This window comes from Chiloscyllium punctatum, chromosome 34 (assembly GCF_047496795.1).
Source record: "Chiloscyllium punctatum isolate Juve2018m chromosome 34, sChiPun1.3, whole genome shotgun sequence".
Taxonomy (NCBI): Eukaryota; Metazoa; Chordata; class Chondrichthyes; order Orectolobiformes; family Hemiscylliidae; genus Chiloscyllium; species Chiloscyllium punctatum.
This window is the reverse complement of record NC_092772.1, coordinates 44,741,975-44,747,974: the sequence shown is the minus strand read 5'-3', so window position 1 is coordinate 44,747,974 and position 6,000 is coordinate 44,741,975. Positions and strand designations below refer to the sequence as shown.

At 47.9% G+C, this 6,000-nt stretch overlaps 1 pseudogene; it reads right to left on the bottom strand.

Annotated features, from left to right (window-relative positions):
* Positions 1-3,115: 3,115 nt before the first annotated feature.
* Positions 3,116-6,000, bottom strand: part of LOC140458727 (sialic acid-binding Ig-like lectin 13) — a 51,882-nt pseudogene continuing 48,997 nt past the window's right edge.

Sequence of the window (6,000 nt, the reverse complement as noted above, 5' to 3'; positions counted from 1 at the left end):
ATTCAGCACCACATTAGCATACGATCTATCAATCCAGGTTTCATTCTGGGACCTGAGTTGTGCATCAGCTGGGATCATAAGTGAGAGATTTTTACCAAGATCTAAAATTGTTAAATTTATTAGGGATCTGTGTATTGAGTTGCTAGATGAGTTCAAAATTGATCCCCCTGAACACAGTGATTAGATTAGTTTCCCTGGAGTTGTCGCAAAATGTTCAAGCTTTTATACGGGGAAGTAATATTTTCCAATGTACCTGTCTATTGAAATGCCACAACAGGAAAGCACAAACTAGGCGTCTTGACATAAGGATGACTATTTATTATAAATAAGTAGATTCTAGCTTTGGATAAACAATTATGAACTGTCTACATATATCTCAATTCTTAAAGCTCAAAGCCCCTTACAAATCTCCCACTACCCACTGGAAAGACTGGAAAGGCAGCTCAATGGTCACTTGACGACAGCATTCACTGAAATATCTCAAGTCTTTTGGTTGTTGCGATCCCAGCTAATGGGACTGTTGGACAAGTCACCTCCCACGTAGAAACCTTGACCAATCGCATTTCACTTCATTTTGTTTTTAATGAGGTGGTCTCTGACTGAGACACAAGCACACAAATTGTTGCAGATTCCCTACGGTGTGGGAACAGGCCCTTCAGCCCAACAAGTCCATACTGACCCTCCGAAGAGTAACCCACCCAGACCCGTTTCCCTCTCACTAATGCACCTAACACTATGGGTAATTTAACATGGCCAATTCATCTGACCTGTACATCTTTGGAATGTGGGAGGAAACCGGAGCACCCGGAGGAAACCCACACAGACACGGGGAGAATGTGCAAACTCCACACAGTCAGTCACCCAAGGCTGGAATCGAACCCAGGTCCTTGGTGCTGTGAGGCAGCAGTGCTAACCACTGAGCCACTGTGCCACCGTGCCACCCCTATAGGCACACAACTTGATACAGGGTACTCTCAATGTGAAGACAGGTCTTTGTTTCCATTGAGTGTGCGCTGGTCACAGACAAATGCATCAGTTGAATTGGCTGTGCTAAACTGCCTGTACTGTTAGGTGCATTAGTCAGGGTGAATGTAGGGAAATGGGTCTGGGTGGGTTGCTCTTCGGAGGGTCGGTGTGGACTCGTTGGGCCGAAGGGCCTGTTTCCACACTGTAGGGAGTCTAATGTAATCTAATCTGCAGCATGCAGGTTGGTAAGGATGACGTCAAATTTGATTTTCCCTCTTGTTGGTTCCCTCACCAATTGCTGCAGAGCCAGACTCACCCAGTTCAGTCACGGCCACCCTCAGTGCTTCCTGCAAATGCTACTCAGCTTGGAAGAGCACTGGTTCACCAGCTAAGGGAGAGTATTATGTGGTAAGGAACAGGTCTGTCTACCACCTCAGACCTCAGATGGTGTCAGTGATAGTGTGTGTAAGCTACAATGCCCTGGGGTAGCCTGTTGTCTGACAGGTCTGTGAGAGACTCCTGCTGAAAATGTGTTGCTGGAAAAGCGCAGCAGGTCAGGCAGCATCCGAGGAGCAGGAGAATCGACGTTTCGGGCATGAGCCCTTCTTCAGGAAGAGACTCCTTCTTCTGAGAGACCCCTCCCAATTTTGGCAGACCTTGATGTAGGTCAGGAAGAGTTTGCCATTCTTGTTTTCAGAGCCGCGATTGATGTCTATTGGTCAGCCTGGTTTCTGAGATGTTTCGATATTTCTGAGTGCTTTACTCTCTGAAATAGCCCAGTGGTTAAGGGTCAATCAGATTGCTGTGGGTTTGCCCTTGTATAAATTCTAGCACATTTTCTTCCCGAAAGGACATTATCGAACAAGACGAGCTTATAATGCGATGACAAAGACGGGACAGTAAGACCATTAGGTGTAGAAACAGCAGGAGACCATTTCCCGTTGTTACCTGGTCATCAGTAGACATTTAATTCCAAATTTGATTTGGAATTGAAACTTCACCAGCTTTAACAAAGTCAGGTCATTTTAGCCCAGTGTGACTGCTTTGGAGACCACTATCAAAAGTACTTCTGTCATTGACCCCTTCTGTATATATAAACTTGCAAACTGCCTGACTGACGACTGGTTCTGAATTTCCACGTTCCTGGGGGTAACAGTAGTTTTTGTCTTCTGATCTACCCCTTTCCCCTAATCTCTTCAATAGCTCACCTCAAAGTTTTCCAATGTATATTAAAAAAAGCCACTTACAGAGTATGTCCAGTATGAAACTACAATCATGTGATATCCCTTATTAACACACAAATTGGGTGGCACGGGGGCACAGTGGTTAGCACTGCTGCCTCACAGCGCCAGAGACCCGGGTTCAATTCCCACCTCAGGCGACTGACTGTGTGGAGTTTGCACATTCTCCCTGTGTCTGCGTGAGTTTCCTCTGGGTGCTCCGGTTTCCTCCCACAGTCCAAAGATATGTAGGTCAGGTGAATTGGCCATGCTAAATTGCCCATAGTGTTAGGTGTAGGGGAATGGGTCTGGGTGGGTTGCTCTTCGGAGAGTTGGTGTGGACTTGTTGGGCCGAAGGGCCTGTTTCCATACTGTAAGTAATCTAATCTAACTTAGATAGACAAATCAAGCATCATGCCTGAATCCACATTCCCAAACAATAATCAGATATTGTAAAGCTTCATCACAATTGCTTTTTTTTTAAAGATTAGATTCCCTAGAGTGTGGAAACAGGCCCTTTGGTCCAACCAGTCCACAACGACCCTCTGAAGAGTAACCCACCCAGATCCAATTCCCTCCAACTAATGCATCTAACACTACGGGGAATTTAGCCTGGCCAATTCACCCTAACCTGCACATCTTTGGACTGTGGGAGGAAACCCACGCAGACACGGGGAGAATGTACAAACTCCACACAGAGAGTCGCCTGAGGCGGGAATTGAACCTGGGACCCTGGTGCTGTGAGCCACTGTGCCACTTTGCTTATATCTGTAAAATTACACACAATTCATAAACTTCATACAATCTCTGATAGCGTGAAAAAGATGCAGCACTTGGAAAGCATGTTCAGAACTCACAACCAAGCTGGGCGGTGTCACTTTCTCTTCATTATCCAACCACATTGACTACACACAGCCCTCACAGCCCTCTCCCTGCTTTTCTCTCTCAATTTGGCTGGAATCTGATCTCTGCATATTCCGTGTCCTCACCCCTCTGCACAGTCCCGTCACTGCTGGGTAGCTTTGAGTAGTTGATGCTGGCATAGAGAAGGACTTTAGTGCTCCCAGGGTGTGCAGTGTCTCTTCCCACTGGATCCTCGAAGACATTCCTGGGAGCTGGAGTCTCCCCCGCTCTAGCTGGGTCCCTGGCTGTATTTTGCAAGTCAGTTACCACCATGTTGTGTGAAACCTGCAGAGGAATGGGGACATTATTCATCAGCAGGGACAGGTTTAAACTTTTGCGAAAGTCAGTCGTGGTTCAGTGGGTTTAACCTTCCCTTTCTTACCTTGGAGGCTACAGTTCACTGTTCACAGAGACCTGAATGTCCCAAATGCTCCTCAGCTACTGAAGAACTTTACTTACAGAGCTAGATATACAGCAGTCTAGATCAGAGTGGTGCTGGAAAAGCACAGCAGTTCAGGCAGCATCCAAGGAGCAGGAAAATCAACGTTCCGGGCAAAAGCCCTTCATCAGGAATAGAGGCAGGGTGGAGAGACAAATGAGTGGAGGGGGGGTGGGGGGGGGGGAGAAGGCAGAAAAGAGTACAATAGGTGGGTGGGGGTGGGGATGGAGGTGATAGGTCAGAGAGGGAAGGTGGGGGGAGGTAGTAAAGAGTACAATAGGTGGGTGGGGGTGGGGATGGAGGTGATAGGTCAGAGAGGGAAGGTGGGGGGAGGTAGTAAAGAGTACAATAGGTGAGTGGGGGTGGGGATGGAGGTGATAGGTCAGAGAGGGAAGGTGGGGAGAGGTAGTAAAGAGTACAATAGGTGAGTGGGGGTGGGGATGGAGGTGATAGGTCAGAGAGGAGGTTGGGGGAAGGTAGTAAAGAGTACAGTGAGTGAATGGGGGTGGGGATGGCAGTGATAGGTCAGAGAGGGAGGGTGGGAAGGGAGATTAGCAGGTAGGACAGGTCATGAGGACAGTGATGAGCTGGAAGGCTGGAGCTGAGGTAAGGTGGGGAAGGGGAAATGAGGAAACTGTTGAAGTCCACATTGATGCCCTGGGGTTGAAGTGTTCCGAGGTGGAAGATGAGGCGTTCTTCCTCCAGATTGGTACAGCTACCATTACCACAGCCGTTGATATACAGCGGCCAACGTACACATAGCAAATGGCTCAACAGCAGTACTAACTCACCTCATTACATTTATTTAATGCTCTTTTATTTGAGGGAGATAATGATAGGCCCCAGGACCCTGAGGAGAACTGCTCCCTGGTTCACTTCCAAATACATGTGATGGGATCTTTAACACCTCCAGAGGGCATGTGGTGTGGTTAAATGTCTCATCTGAAAAACGGCACCTCAAACAATGCCCAGTTCCATCAGAGAAACAGAATATGCTCACAATTTACCGGCACATTTGGGTTAAATTATTGCACAGCCTCGTAAGTGTTATTCACAGACCAGAGGATGTAACCTTCTTCATTTCTCTCTCTCCCTATCTCTCTGTCATACCCTGTGTCACCTCTCTCTCTCTCTCTCTCTCTCCCCACCTCCTAGCCTCTGTCCTTTCTCATCTCTGAGTTAGAGTGGTGTAGTTTGAGTCTCAAATTTACATTTGAGTTCTCCTATTCCCTCCCATGACTGTTCCAAAACACCTTCACAGCCAGCACCTTTTCGAACAGTATTCCCTGTTGCAATGTAGGGTGGTGCAGCCGCGGTTTATGCACAGTAAGATTCCACAGGCAGCTATGGAATAAACTGTTCACATCAACCAACATTTGAACAACAAAACAGAGAACTGCAGCTGCTAGTAGTCTGAAACAACAACTAAAGATGTTGCTAGAGAAACTTAGTATGTCTGGCAGCATCTGTACCGAGAAAGCAGTTTACGGTTTTAGATTTAGATTAGAGTAGAGTGTGGAAACAGGCCCTTCAGCCCAACAAGTCCACACCGCCCCGCCGAAGCGCAACCCACCCAGACCTCTACATTTACCCCTTACCTAATACTACGGGGAATTGAGCATGGCCAATTCACCTGACCTGCACATCTTTGGATTGTGGGAGGAAACCGGAGCACCCGGAGGAAACCCACGCAGACACGGGGAGAATGTGCAAACTCCACACAGCGAGTCGCCTGAGGTGGGAATAGAACCTGGGTCTCTGGTGCTGTGAGGCAGCAGTGCTAACCACTGTGCCACCATGCCGCCCACACGGAGTCCAGCGACCCTCCAGAACAGGGTCAGCACCCCCCACACTGACCCGCTGACAGTGCAGCACTTCCTCAGTACTGACCCTCTGACAGTGTCGTCGGGTTATGTTTTATTTGTGGAATTGTTACTAACCCCATGAATCTTTGACTCTGAGAAAGAGAAGGTGCGAGTGCTGGTCACTGAGCCATTGCCTACTTTGATCACAATCCAAGAGTAATCTGCCTGGGAACCGGGGATACGTTACCTGTTTCACCCCCAGTTTGACTGAGATTCGATCTTTACTGATCTCTCTCTCTCCTGCACAGAATCCCATTATTGTTGGGCAGCTTCAAAAAGGTAATGCGGGTGGATGGAAAGTCCTTGGGTTTGTCGGTTGCAACATGTATTGTCTATACGCTGAGCTTGAAGGTTTGGAGGGAGCGTAAACAGTTTCTGTACCTGGTGGTGTGTCACAGCATCTGAAGTGTAGGTCACTGTGGTCTCACTGGCCTTTGAAGCTGTCTCCTCAGTCACTGTCTTTCTCCTGCAATAATCCCATATCACAGTGTGGTTATTATACATCAGAGAGTCAGGGCAGCACAGACACAGTTAGACATTTGCAAGTTCCTGTTGAAGGTGCCTTCAGCTCCCTATCAGGCAGGGTGTTCCAGATCACAACAACTCA